General features: G+C 40.4%; 1 protein-coding gene and 1 pseudogene across 7 annotated transcripts in view; one reads left to right on the forward strand and one right to left on the reverse strand.

Moving 5' to 3' along the window:
• The window catches only part of ZNF484 (zinc finger protein 484), a 132,787-nt gene that overhangs the window by 73,367 nt on the left and 45,576 nt on the right, over window positions 1–13,844 (reverse strand). The gene's annotated exons all lie outside the window — the stretch shown is intronic.
• Window positions 10,896–12,478, forward strand: LOC102124889 (splicing factor 45-like; annotated as a pseudogene).

Raw genomic sequence — 13,844 nt, forward strand, 5'->3', positions numbered from 1 at the left:
GGGGCACAGGGGACCCACCACAGCCACTACTGCTCCCACAGTCGCTCCTGCCACCACCACTTGTGCCTCCCCACTGCAGCTGGCATGATAACAGTGGCTGCTCCAGATGGCACACTGCTGCCATTAGTATCGTTTCTCTTATGCCTGAAGGACACCCTTTAACTCTTCTTATGCAGGTGTGCAGGTAATAAAGTCTTTGAGCTTTTTCAGGTCTGAAAACTTCTTTATTTCTTCATCTATTATTCTCTTTTTGGTGACTGTTAAACCAATCCATTGACATTTCAATTTCAATTATGATACTTTTCATTTCTACTTGGTACTTTTCCCAATCTATTTGGTTATTTTCATACTCAAGTTATTTCAGCTCCTTTGTTTCTTTAAGTATAAAACACACTTTGTACTGTCTTTGGTAACTTGACTGTCTTAAGTTTTTGCAGGCCTGCTCCTTCTGCCCATTGCTTCTGCTGGCTCTTGCTGATTTTACGTTTGTGATATTTTTATGGTAAACTTATATTCCTTGAGACTATCTCAGAGTTCCTCCAAAGACAATCCATTTTGCATCTGTCAGTCATTTAGAAGGCATCAAAAAGCTGATATTGCTTTAAATTTGAAGCTTGACGCATTTTAGACCACCCAGCTTGTGTGAACAACCCAGTTAAAGGGTTGGTTTTACATATATATAAAACTCTCAGGGGAGATGTTTTCTCTCAGGATGCACAATGTTCCCCACTGTTCCTAGGGAAGCAGGGGCCAAGGGCAGCATACAGGGGAGGCGGAAAGGTTTATTCATAGTTAACCCCTACACTAAGTCTATCCTTTTGGATCTCACTTTATGATGTCTCCTTTTAGCCCCTCCCACTTGGGCAGGCCCTCAGCTTTGTCTGCTGTTCTGTTGCCCCTTTCCCACCTCAGGCTGTGAAAAACAGCAAAGTTTAATTTGCCATTTGGCAAATATCTTAATGGTGAAAAGTGGCATCGGTGTCTTAGTTATTTCTTTGGGTTTCATCTCCATTTTAAAACTTTTTTGGCTTTTTGGAACTCTTATTTTATAGCTCATTGACACATTTTTAAAAGGTTCTTGAAATGTATTCCAGAAGCTTTAGTTGTTTTCAGCTGGTCCTTATCAGCCCTACTGTTGGAAATAAAATTCTTTCAACTTGTTCTTTAGCAATGTACAGGCTCCACAGATCTCTCCCTGATCCTGAGGCAATAGGGTAAGAACACCACTTAGGAATCAGGCTGGCCTGAGATCAAGTCTTGGATCCACCAGCAGTGTGACATCAGTGCCTCAGTTTCTTTATAGCATTGGTGATATGGTTTGGCTCTGAGTCTCCAGCCAAATGTCATGTCGAATTGTAATTTCCAATGTTGGAGGAGGAGCCTGGTGGGAAGTTACTGAATCATAGGGGTGGACATCCCCCTTGCTCTCATGAGATCTGGTTAAAAACTGTATAGTAACTTCCCTGCGCTCCTGCTGGCCATGTGAAGATATGCGTCCTTCCCCTTCACCTTCCACCATGATTGTAAGTTTCCTGAGGTCTCCTCAGCCATGCTTACTGTACAGCTTGTGGAACCATGAGCCAATTAAACCTTTTTTTCTTTGTACATTACCCACTCTCAGGTAGTTCTTTATAGCAATGTGAGAACAAACTAATACAGAAAATTGGTACCAGAGAAGTAGGGAATTGTTACAAAGATACCTGAAAATGTGGAAGTGACTTTGGAACTGGGTAATAGGCAGAGGCTGGAACAGTTTGGAAGGCGTATAAAAAGACAGGAAGATGATGGTTGGGCATGATGGCTCATGCCTGTAATTCCAGCACTTCAGGAGGGTGAGGCAGGTGGATCATTTGAGGTCAGGGGTTCAAGGTCAGCCAGGCCAACATGGTGAAACTCTATCTCTACTAAAAATACAAAAAAAAATTAGATAAGCATTGTGGCACATGCCTGTAATCCCAGCTACTCAGAAAGCTGAGGTAGGAGGATCATTTGAACCCAGGAGGCAGAGGTTGCAGTGAGCCAAGATTGTGCCACTGCACTCCAGCCTGGATAACAGAGTGAGACTCCATCTCAAACAAACAAAAAACAGAAGACTAAAAGAAAAGTTTGGAACTTCCTAGAGACTTGTTGAATAGCTGTGACCAAAATGCTGACATAGTGACATGGACAGTGAAATACAGGCTAAGGTGGTCTCAGATGGAGATGAGGAACTTATTGGGAACTGGAGCAAAGGTCACTCTTGCTATGCTTTAGCAAGGAGACTGGTGACACTGCTCCTACTCTAGGAATCTATGGAACTTCAAACTTGAGATGATTTAGGCTATCTGGCAGAAGAAATTTCTAAATTTCTAAAAAGCAAAGCATTCAAGATGTAACTTGGCTGTTTCTAACAGCATATGCTCATATGCATTCGCAAAGAGATAGTCTGAAATTGGAACTTACATTTAAAAGGGAAGCAGACCACAAAAATTTGGAAAATTTGCAGCCCGACCATGTGGTAGAAAAGAAAAAACAAATTTCTGGGAAGAAATTTAACTCAGCTGCAGGAATTTGCATAAGGACAGAGGATCAGAATGTTAATAGCTAAGACAATGGGGAAAATGCCTCCAGGGCATTTCAGAGACCTTCACAGCAGCCCTTCCCATAACAGGCCTGAAGGACTAGGAGGGAAAAATGGTTTCATGGCCTAAGCCCAGGACTGCACTGTCCTGTACAGCCTCGGGACATGTCACCCCGAATCCCAGCTGCTCCAGCTCCAGCTGTGGCTAAAAGGGCCCAAAATACATATCAGGCCACTGCTTCAGAGGGTGCAGCCTTTGTGTCTTCTATGTGGTTTCAAGCCAGGTGCAAGGAGGGCAGGAGTTGAGGCTTGGGTGTCTCCACCTAGATTTTAAAGTTTGTATGGTAATGCCTGGATGCCCAGGAAGAAGTCTGCTGTAGGGGCAGAGCCCTCATGGAGAGCCTTTACTAAAGCAGTGTGGAGGGGAAATGTGGGCTTGGAGTCCCCACTCAATGTCCCCATGGGGGCACTGCCTCGTGGAGCTGTGAGAACAGGGCTACTATCCTCCAGGCCCCAGAATCGTAGCTCCACTGACAACTTTCACCATGTGCCTGGGAAAGCCACAGGCACTCAATGCCAACCCATGAAAGCAGCCACTGGGGCTGTACCCTGCAGAGCCATGAGGCAGGCTGCCCAAGGCCTTGGGACCCCGACCCTTGCATCAGTGTGGCCTGGATGCACACCTATGAGCAGTAAAGGGAAAACTCTTATTGAAAAAGGCAAGAACAAATCAGCTCAGTGAGATGAATTGCACATTGAACTCCTTCCTGGGATGGAAGAATTGAACAATGATAGGATCTTCTACATTTCAGTTTTTACTTTTACTGACTCATGGGCAGTGGCCAATGGCCTGGTCATATGACCACGCAGAGGGGCAATGGCAAACTGGGCTGTGAAAGGATGCCCACATGGAGCACAGCACTGCAGGAACTTAAAGGGCACATTAAAGTAGCTCATGTCAATGCCCACCTGAAGAACCCCTCCCAGGATCAGTGATCAGATCTGGTAGGTAGACATGCTGGTGAACTTGAGGTGGCCAACGGGGCTCAACAAAGGGGTGGACACAGGAGAGCTGCAGCAGTGCAGGGATGGGCTGCTCCGCAACACGTCCCTCCTGCACCCTCAGAGGCACCAAATGCCAACAAGAACTGTCCTATCTGACAGCAAGAAGACAGAGACTGCAGGTGGCTATGGGGCAGATTCCCAGTAGCAAGGCACCACTCATAGCTAACAAGTACATTATACCAGACTGAAGCCAGTATCCCTGGGATGCTATAATGGGTCCTGATACGTACTCTGGACTGGGCTTTGCATAGTCATTAGATTCAAATGCCAAAACTACTACAAAAGAACTGGAACAGATGGTAGGACATCAATTTGGACCACCAAGTTATATCTCTTCAGACCAAAGAACACACTTACAGCCGCAGTGTCCTATAACGGACAAATCATGTTGCATATTGTCTTCATCTCCTAGGGCTGCCATAACAAAGTGCCAAAAACTGTGTGGCAGACTTACAAAACAAAATGCACTGTCTCACAGTTCTGGAGACTAGAAGTCTGAGATCAAGGTCTTGGCAGGGCTGGTTCCTTCTGAGGGCTGTGAGAAAGAATCTAATCCACACTTCTCTCCTAGCTTCTGGTGGTTTGCTGGCAATCTTTGGCATTCCTTGGCTTATAGAATTTGGCCTTCATCTTCATATGGTATATTCCCTGTGTTATCTCTGTGCACAAATTTCCCCTTTTTATAAAGATACAAATCATATTGGATTATGGGGCCCACACTATTGCAACATGACCTCATCTTAACTAATTACAGTTCCAATAACCCCATTTCCGAATAAGGTCATGTTCTTAGGTAGTGGGGGTTCGGAGTTCAGCATATGAAATTTTTGTTTAGAGTAACATATATCCCTTTTTTCAGTTTTTATTTTGTTAAAACACACATAAAATTTACCATCTTAACCATTTAAAGTGTACATTCAGTGGCACTAAATACATTGATAATGTTGTACAAGTATCCCCATAACGCATCTCCAAAATTCTCTTCATCTTGTAAAACTGAAATGATATTTATTAAAAACTAACCCCACCCCCTCCTCCCAGCCCCTGGCAACCACCATTCTACCTTCTGTCTATGAAGTTGAATATTCTAGGCCCCTCGTTTAAATGGAATCATGCAGTATTTATTTTTGTGACTGGCTTATTTCACCTAGCATAATGTACTCCAGGTGCATCCATGTTATAGCATATGTCAGAATTTTCTTCCTTTTGGAAGCTCAATAATATTCCATTGTATGTATGTATATGTCAGATTTTGTTTTTCCATTCATCCCTCAATGAATGCTTAGATTATTTCCACTTTTGTCTATTGTGTCTAATGCTGCTATGAACATGGGTTTACAGATATCCCTTTGAGACCTTGCTTTCAATTATTTTGGTATTCCACCCAGAAGTGGAAATGCTGGATCATAGGGTAATTCTGTTTCTAATTTCTTGAGGAGTCACCATACTGTTTTCCATACTGGCCGTACAGTTTTATATTCCCACTCACAGGAATAAAAGGGTTCCAAAACATGAATTTTGTGGGGACATATTTCAAACCATAGCAGTCACCAAAAGCTCAAGCAACAAAACAAAAAGTAGATCAATTGGATTTCATTAAAAACTTCTGTGTTTCAAAGTTCATATGGTTTGGCTGTGTCTCCAACCAAATCTCATCTTGCATTGTAACTTCCACAGTTCTCATATGTTGTGGGAGGAATCCAGCAGGAGGTGACTGAATTATATGGGCAGGTGTTTCTTGTGCTGTTCTTGTGATAGTGAATGAGTCTCATGAGATCTGATGGTTTTAAAAATGAGAGTTTCCCTGCACAAGTTCTCTCTTTGCCTGCTGCCATCCATTTAAGATTGTGACTTGCTCCTCCTTGCCTTTCATCTTCTGCCATGATTGTGAGGTCTCCCCAGTCACATGGAACTGTGAGTCCAATAAACCTCCTTCTTTTGTAAATTGTCCGGTCTCAGGTATGTCTTTATCAGCAGCATGAAAACAGACTAATGCAAAGGTTACATAAGAAAATAAGGACAACCACAGAATAGGACAAAAACTTACAAGCCCTATATCTGATAAGGAACACATGTTCCAGACTATATAAACCACTCTTACAACTCAATAAAAAGACAACCCAATTTAAAAATGGGCAAAAGATGAATAGACATTTCTTCAAAAAGATGAATAATGGCCAATAAGCATGTGAAAATGTGCTCAATAACATTCGTTATTAGGGAAATGCAAATCAAAACACAATGAGATACCACTTCACCCCACTGAGATAACTCAATTCGAAAGACAAACAATAAGAAGTGTCAGCAAAAGTGGGAAACTGGATGAGAACCTTCATTCAATGCTGTGGGAATGTAAAATCTTCCATCTGTTTTGGAAAACATTTTGATAGTTTTTCAAAAGTTAAAACAGTTATCATATGATCCAGTAATTCCACTCCAAGGTATATACTTAAAAGAAATGAAACCACACAAAAACGTATACCTGAATGTTCACAGCAGCATTATTCATCATAGCCAAAGTGGAAACAAGACCGCCAAAGCCAGCCCTGCCTTGGGACCTGACAAAGTTAAATGGAAGCCTACAAAGCTGAGCCGCATTTCCATGGGAGACATTTTGGTCATTCCAGGTGATGATGAACTATACCAATTGTTAGTGGCTGAGAAGAACCTCAGGAAAGTGCCAGCATCTTTTGACTTTTATTTTGGGGGGCTGCATCTACTACCACAACATGCAATATGGGTAACACTAGCACGGCTGGTTGGATTTGACTACCTTATGCAAATAAGTCATGTGATAATACTGATATTGATGATCAAATGTATTGGGAGACTGAGTTAAAGCCTCCTCAGGATGTAATACCAATGGAAAATGAGTCTTTAGAAGAACTATATTTAGTTAACCATCAGCTAGTTTCCAGATAAATAGTTCTGCAGAGGTCATATAAGGTACAAATAGCAGTAGATCAAGGGGGAGGATGATCTTGGGGACTCCTGAAATACACTGTAAATAACCCAGATATCCCCCAATGAATAAATGGATATACAAAGTGTGGTATACATACATAGGTACGTATAATGGAAGAATATATGTACATACAATGGAACATTATTCAGCCATAAACAGGAATGAAGTACTGATACAGGCTACACAATGAATGAACCTCAAAAATCCTTAGATTCTTGCTAAATGAAAGAAGCCAGTCACAAAAGACCAGATATTGGATGACACATTTATATAAAATGTCCAGAACAGGCAAATCTAGAGCCAGAAAGCAGATTAGTGGTTGTCAGGGGTTGAGAGAAGGAGGAAATGAGGAGGGATTAAATGAATTAATGCATGTTAACACCTTAAACTTTGGGCAACTGCCCAATCGCACAGACAGTGCAGTCTCATTCATGGGTTACATGACAAAACAAAGAGAAAAGCCTGGGTAGAAATACCAACATGTATGTTATGAAAAATATAAAACCTAAGTAAACAGAAAGACTACGTTCCTTAATGAGCAGATTCAATATTATAAGGCTGTCAGTTCTCCTCCCATATAATGCATACATGTAATGCAATTTTAATCCAAATGGCCTGGTTATCTAGACAAGAAAAATTGATTGTAAAATTTATATGAAATAATAAAGGTGTGAGAATTGCAAGGAAAATTTTTAAGTGGAAAATTATTAAGGGAGAAAGGAGTGTGGAGACCCTGCTCCGTATGGTAGAAGTCAAAGACAGCTAACCATCAATTCTTTCCCTTCCTCAACACATACTGCTTCTCAAGAGGTGAGAAGTAACTCCCCTCCCCTTGAATCTGGCTGCCTCGCTCGATCAATAGAATATGACATAAACTCCATTCTGGGAATTCTAGAATTGGATATTTTTTTTTTTTTTTTGAGACTGAGTCTTGCTCTCTTGCCCAGGCTGGAGTGCAGTGGCGTGATCTTGGCTCACTGCAAGACCTGCTTCCTGGGTTCATGCCATTCTCCTGCCTCAGCCTCCTGAATAGCTAGGACTATAGGTGCCCGCCACTATGCCTGGCTGTTTTTTTTTTTTTTTTGTATTTTCAGTAGAGACGGGGGTTCACTGTATTAGCCAGGATGGTCTCGATCTCCTGACCTCGTGATCTGCCCGCCTCGGTCTCCCAAAGTGCTGGTATTACAGGCGTGAGCCACCGTGCCCGACCTGAATTATTATTATTTTTTTAATATGTCACTGTGAGCTATAAATTAAAACCTGTTTAGCCAGAGATGATGATTTTACAGTTAACGTTTAAACTAGAATTGACTAACAATCTACTCTATAAAGAAAACAGGTTTTGAAAGGTCTACCAGGTGTAGATATAACTTTTTAATTTTTAAATCTGTAGCATTTATTTATTCACTGATGGTAAATACCAAATGTAGTAGGGCAAATTGTATGTGGAAATATTGTTTTTCCAGGTGTGACCCTGTGATTCTTCTCAGCCAAAATCATTGTAAAATTATGGCACAACCAGCATAACTGTGGTTGTAATACTTAAGTTTTTAAATTAAATATTTTTCTTGTCTAACCTTCTCCATATTTCATTGAGTATGCCCTTCTGCACATATCTTCATCCATCTTTATGATTCAAACTTTTCTAGGAGAAATTACTTTTTATTTTCTCTGCAGGACATGTGGGGTTGGGTAGCTGATGAATAGTAACCTGGCAAATTCCTCTGCCTGGAAAAATATCATCCAACTGATGGGTGTGTGGTTGTGAAAGCGAGCTTGATAACTATTAGCTGAGCAACTTGGGATCATATTAAAATTCATAAGGTATGTATCTTCCAATAAAATGCTATCATTAGAAAAATGCTATTTATTCCATTAGAGATGCAGTTTTCTAATCCTTACAGTAATTATAACTATTTCATTCCCTCTGGAAAGATAACAACAAAAAAAGAGAATGGAGAGCTGGTTATGATAAAACTTTTAATATTTAACTTCTAATACTGGAAATAATCAAATGTCTATTTTATTTCTTTCTAGTCATAGAAAGGGTTTTTTAAATTGTATATTACGAAATTACAGCGTTTGAAAAATTTTATCCTTTGCCTTATTTTAAAAAAGAAGCTTGCTTATATTGACTCTGTAAGCACTGTTTCTTTCAAACTTGTGGGATATAATTTTTTTCCCAATCATTCAAATATTAGGTATTAAACCTAGTATTTGGCATGACACTGAGTCCATGCAAATATCCAAATATCCTTTTCTCCAATTATCATAGTAAATGTACATCAATATTTACCACTTGAGGATTGAGTTTTCTTTACAGTGCTCTTTCTTTATTAAAGTGAAAAAAATGAAGTATAGAATTTGTACTTAATGTGTTTTTCATTGGTCTCTCTTTGACTTTATATTATGAATCACTAGTACAGTTTCAAAAAATAGTCAATGAAGATTCCTCTCATTGGAATCAATGAAGTACCTCTCAATGCCTGTACTCTTATTTTCTCCCTAAATGTCTCCATAAAAATTAAATGTTGTGTTTAGATTTCTATTTTAATAACTGAAGCTTTATCTCTTTAACAGTTTAATATTTTCTGCTTTAGATTCCTAAAGTAAAAGCCTCCCTCCTATTTAAGACTTCTTTTTAGCTTATCAAAACTTTATACATAACCTCACAGAGATTTGGAAGTTTAAAATTTAACACCATATTTTTTAAAAGTTTGAAGACTAAAATCTTTTATATCTTTATATTTAAAAAAGAAATTTAAGTTTAAATGGTACAGCAAAATCTTCTGAAGAATGGGATAGAAGTGAACTTTGTAAAATTCTACTGCATCTCACTAATCATTAAGAAATAAACACATTAGGTTAAGAACTAAGAGGATATTAATTTAATAAATATTTTTGAGTAATGAATTATAGGAATATCAATAGTTCTGCTAATTTTTCTTTCAGCAAGTGGTGTTTCCTGAAACATAACTTAGGTTATTCTTAAATAAAATGAGTTCAATAACTCTGTTAGGAAAAAAACTAAAATAAATCCAGGTGTCCCCCCAAAAATTTATGAAACTTTCAGGACAAATTCTAATCATAAAGTACTGCGTGTTTTTAGATATGAAATCGAACAAATAAAGATATTAAGACCCATGAAAATTTTAGCGTGGTTATTTTCATTTGTGTAAGCATATGAGGTTGGCAAGAAAATTGTCACTGTGTGTTACTGCAGTGACAGACTTCAAAGCAGTGTTGCCACAAGTTCTTGGACTAGCAACTTCCTACAAGAAGGATGTGAGGACTGGCGATGCAACAGTCAACTTTGTATTCTCTATATCATGGAAAGAGGTATGGCATTGAATAGCAGAAAGATTCCATAAAGGTAAGTTTAAAAGAATTTGACCTTCAGTCAGTCTCTATTTCAGGCATGAATGCAAAAAATGCAGGCTATATGCACAATCTGCAACCGTACAGGGTGCTGCTTGAAAAACACTTTAAAAAGATGAAATCTCAGATTAGAAAAAAAAGAACAAAAATGACAGAACAGAAGATATATCTTCATCTGCAAATTACACTTTTTTTTTTTTTTTTTTTTTTTTTTTGAGATGGAGTATCGCTCTGTACCAGGCTGGAGTGCAGTGGTGCCATCTCGGTTCACTGCAACCTCTGCCTCCCGGGTTCAAGCGATTCTCCTGCCTCAGCCTCCCAAGTAGCTGGTAGTACTGGAGTGCGCCACCATGCCCAGCTAATTTTTGTATTTTTAGTAGAGATGCGGTTTCACCATGTTGGCCAGGCTGGTCTTGAACTACTAAACTCACATGATCCACCCGCCTTGGCCTCCCAAGGTGCTGGGATTACAGGTGTGAGCCACTGCGCCCGGCCTAAACTTTCTATTAAAATAAATCTATTGAGATCCAGAAATCCACATCCACCAGTAATTTACTCCAAGTCTCTCTCAAGGATTCTTGTTTTTTCTTTTTTTGAGACGGAATCTTGCTGTGTCACCCAGGCTGGAGTGCAGTGGCGCCATCTCGGCTCACTAAGCTCTGCCTCCCGGGTTCACACCATTCTCCTGCCTCAGCCTCCCGAGAAGGTGGGGTTACAGGGGCCCACCACCACGCCCAGCTAATTTTTTGTATTTTTTGGTAGAGACGGAGTTTCACTGTGTTAGCCAGGATGGTCTCCATCTCCTGACCTTGTGATCTGCCACTTCGACCTCCCAAAGTGCTGGGATTACAGGCGTGAGCCACCGCGCCCGGCCGACTCTCTCAAGTTTTCTTTGGTACAAATAACATTTTCCATTTATCTGGCATCAGGAAATCGGTGGGGTTTTTTTCTTCTTCCTTCTTTCTTCTTCCTCCTCCTTTCCCTCCTCCTCCATTTGTTCATATTAAACTGGCTACCCATGGGTAGAGTCAACAGGGCAACATTTAAAAAAAAAAAAAAAAAGCATGTCCCCATACGATGGCCTGGGAGTGGAGACCAGTGACTCAAAAGCAGAAGGCCGGTCCCAAAACGTCAAGCTTCTGCAGCCTCAGCTTCGGGTGAGGAAGGCAGCGCCCACTCAGGGAAAGAGCCAAAGGAGAAACAGTGCAGCTCTTGCCCCAGTCATTGTCCTAAGGCCAGGCGGCTCCTCAGATGACCTGCAAACTGGGGACACACCACGGCACGCAGCAGCTGGACTGAAGGATGCTGTTCCCAGTGGGTTTCTGCAGGGGACGTTCTGATTCCCTTAACTGACGAATATGATCCTAGGTTTCCTTATGATTATGAGAAAGTAATGAAGCGCCAAAGAGAGGAATGACAGACACAGCAGGAGCTAGAAATACGAAAGGAAATAGGAGAAAGGGAAAAGAGGCCTAAAGACAGGCAGAAAGCTAGGGGGGTTCTGATCAAGGCGACCAGATCCAGATTCTGATGAAGACAAAGATTAGGAAAGAGAGGAGGAAAAGAAGTAGGGCGGAGCTGCCATTGCCCCACCTACTTTTCTGGTAGAGAAAGACAAGAGTCACCCCGAGATTTTCCTTATGAAGAGGATTCAAGACCTCAGGCACGGTCTTCCAAAGCTGCCAATCCTCCCCCAGTGAAGGAGGAACAGGACAGACCGAGATCTCCAAACAGCCTAGTAGCTCCTTCCTCGCTAACGTGGTGGGAACGGTGGCGCAAAACATCATGCAGAAGCGCGGCTTCCGGGAAGGCCAGGGCCTCCAGGAGCACCAGCAGAGGCTGCGCGCCGCCTTTCCGGTGGGGAAGACCAGCAAACCCGGCGGCAAGATCATCATGGGCGATGCCGCGGAGAAAGATGCAGTGAAGAATCAGGTACAAATCCACTGACTGAAATACTCGAGTCCTACTAACGTGGTCCTACTAAGGGGCACAGTTGGTGCAGGGAAGGTGGATGAAGACTTGGAAGTTGAAACCAGGGAAGAATGTGTGATGACATATTTTTCAGTTCATATGGTTTCCTATGAGACATAGCATCATTAAGGATAAAATAAGTAAAACTGAAGAGAGTATAGTTAATTTAGTTAATAATGAGTTCGTTTTATTGTTATGCTTCTTTTTCTTTTCTATTGTCAATTTATATTGGCTCAGAGAAAACAGGCTTGATGGATAAAGTCCACGGTATTTTCCAATTTTGCCATGAAAAATATGGCAAAGTTGGAAAATGTGTGATATGTGAACTTCTTGGTGCCCCTGATGAAGAAGCAGTACAGACATTTTTAGAATTTGAGAGTTGAGTCAGCAATTAAAGCTGTTGTTCGCTTGAATAGAAGGTATTTTGGTGGACAGGTGGCAAGAGGATGCTTTTACAATTTGGACAAATTCAGGGTCTTTGACTTGGTGGAACAAGTTTGATTTTAAGAACTAGAGCATGAGTCATCTCCGGTGACCCTTAAATGACCAGCAGGCTAAGAAAAGAAGGAAAAAGGTCACAGCCTCCATGGCTGTTGGATACTGAGATTCTTGGAAAGACTTCCAAGGTATACAGTGATTGATCCCTTTTCATTCTGTGGTTTTTTAAATATTGTATAAAAATCCAAAGCCTTTTAAATAAATAAATAACATGCGCAGCTGACTAGTTTCAATCATTGGTGAATATTATACTGTAGGAATGAAGTTAGTGTCTGCAGCTGTACATATTCAGGCCATTATATATAAGCTAGTTAGGAAGAAAATACTGTGGATTTTATTCATCAAGACTGTTTTCTCCAGGCCAATATAAAACAAATGGAAAGGAAAAAGAAACATAATAAAAAGAACTCATTATTAAAACTGGATTACAGGATTAATTTTAATCTTTTCAGTTTCACTTATTTGATTCTTAGTGATGCTATGTGTCATAGGAAACTATAGGAACAGAAATGTCCCAAGAATTAAATTTGCTGAGAAAACAGAAAAGGACTTATTAGTCTATTTCAATACACTGCACAGCATTCAAGAAGAATTTGGATCATGTGGTCTTTAAATTACTAAAATGAGTAATGAATACTGGCGGAACCAAAGGCTATTTCTATGTGAGGAAATCATTTTGCGTTTATATGCATCAGTAAAATTTAACAACCAGCCTATGCTGTTAAACATGGTGGTTAGAGCTGGTGTTTCCCAAAGTTTACTATATAGATGGGTAAATAAAGTTACAAAAGCACACATAAGGAACGCAAAATTCACTGGAAAAACTGGGTATGTTAAGAATATTTAAAAAACTGAATTTTACGCTGGGCATGGTGGCTCATGCCTGTAATCCCAGCACTTTGGGAGGCTGAGGTGGGTGGATCACCTCAGACCAGCCTGAACAACATGGCAAAACTTTGTCTCTACAAAATACGAAGAAAACAACAACAAAAATTAGCTGGGTGTGGTGGCGCCGGCCTGTAGTCCCAGCTACTCTGGAGGCTAAGGTGGAAGAAGTGCTTGAGCCTGGAGAGGCAGAGGCTGCAGTGAGCTGTGATTGCTCCACTGCGCTCCAGCCTGGGCAACAGAGTGACTCCCTGTCTAAAAAAAAAGCAAAACAACAAAACAGACACCACCTCCCTAAATTTTATAAAGCAAATCTAAAAGCAAAAATGAAAATTGCCTAACAATAACAAAATGGGGCAGTAGATCTGATCAAATGTGGTATATTTATGTAACAGAATATATATTCTTTTAAAAAATTATTAGTAATATTTTTCTAACTGTACATATATGATCTATTTCACAGCAAAAATGAATTAAATTGTGATATGAGTAAAAATAACTCAAAAGCATTTCTAACACTAG

Source organism: Macaca fascicularis, chromosome 15 (genome assembly GCF_037993035.2).
Source record: "Macaca fascicularis isolate 582-1 chromosome 15, T2T-MFA8v1.1".
Classification (NCBI taxonomy): Eukaryota; Metazoa; Chordata; class Mammalia; order Primates; family Cercopithecidae; genus Macaca; species Macaca fascicularis.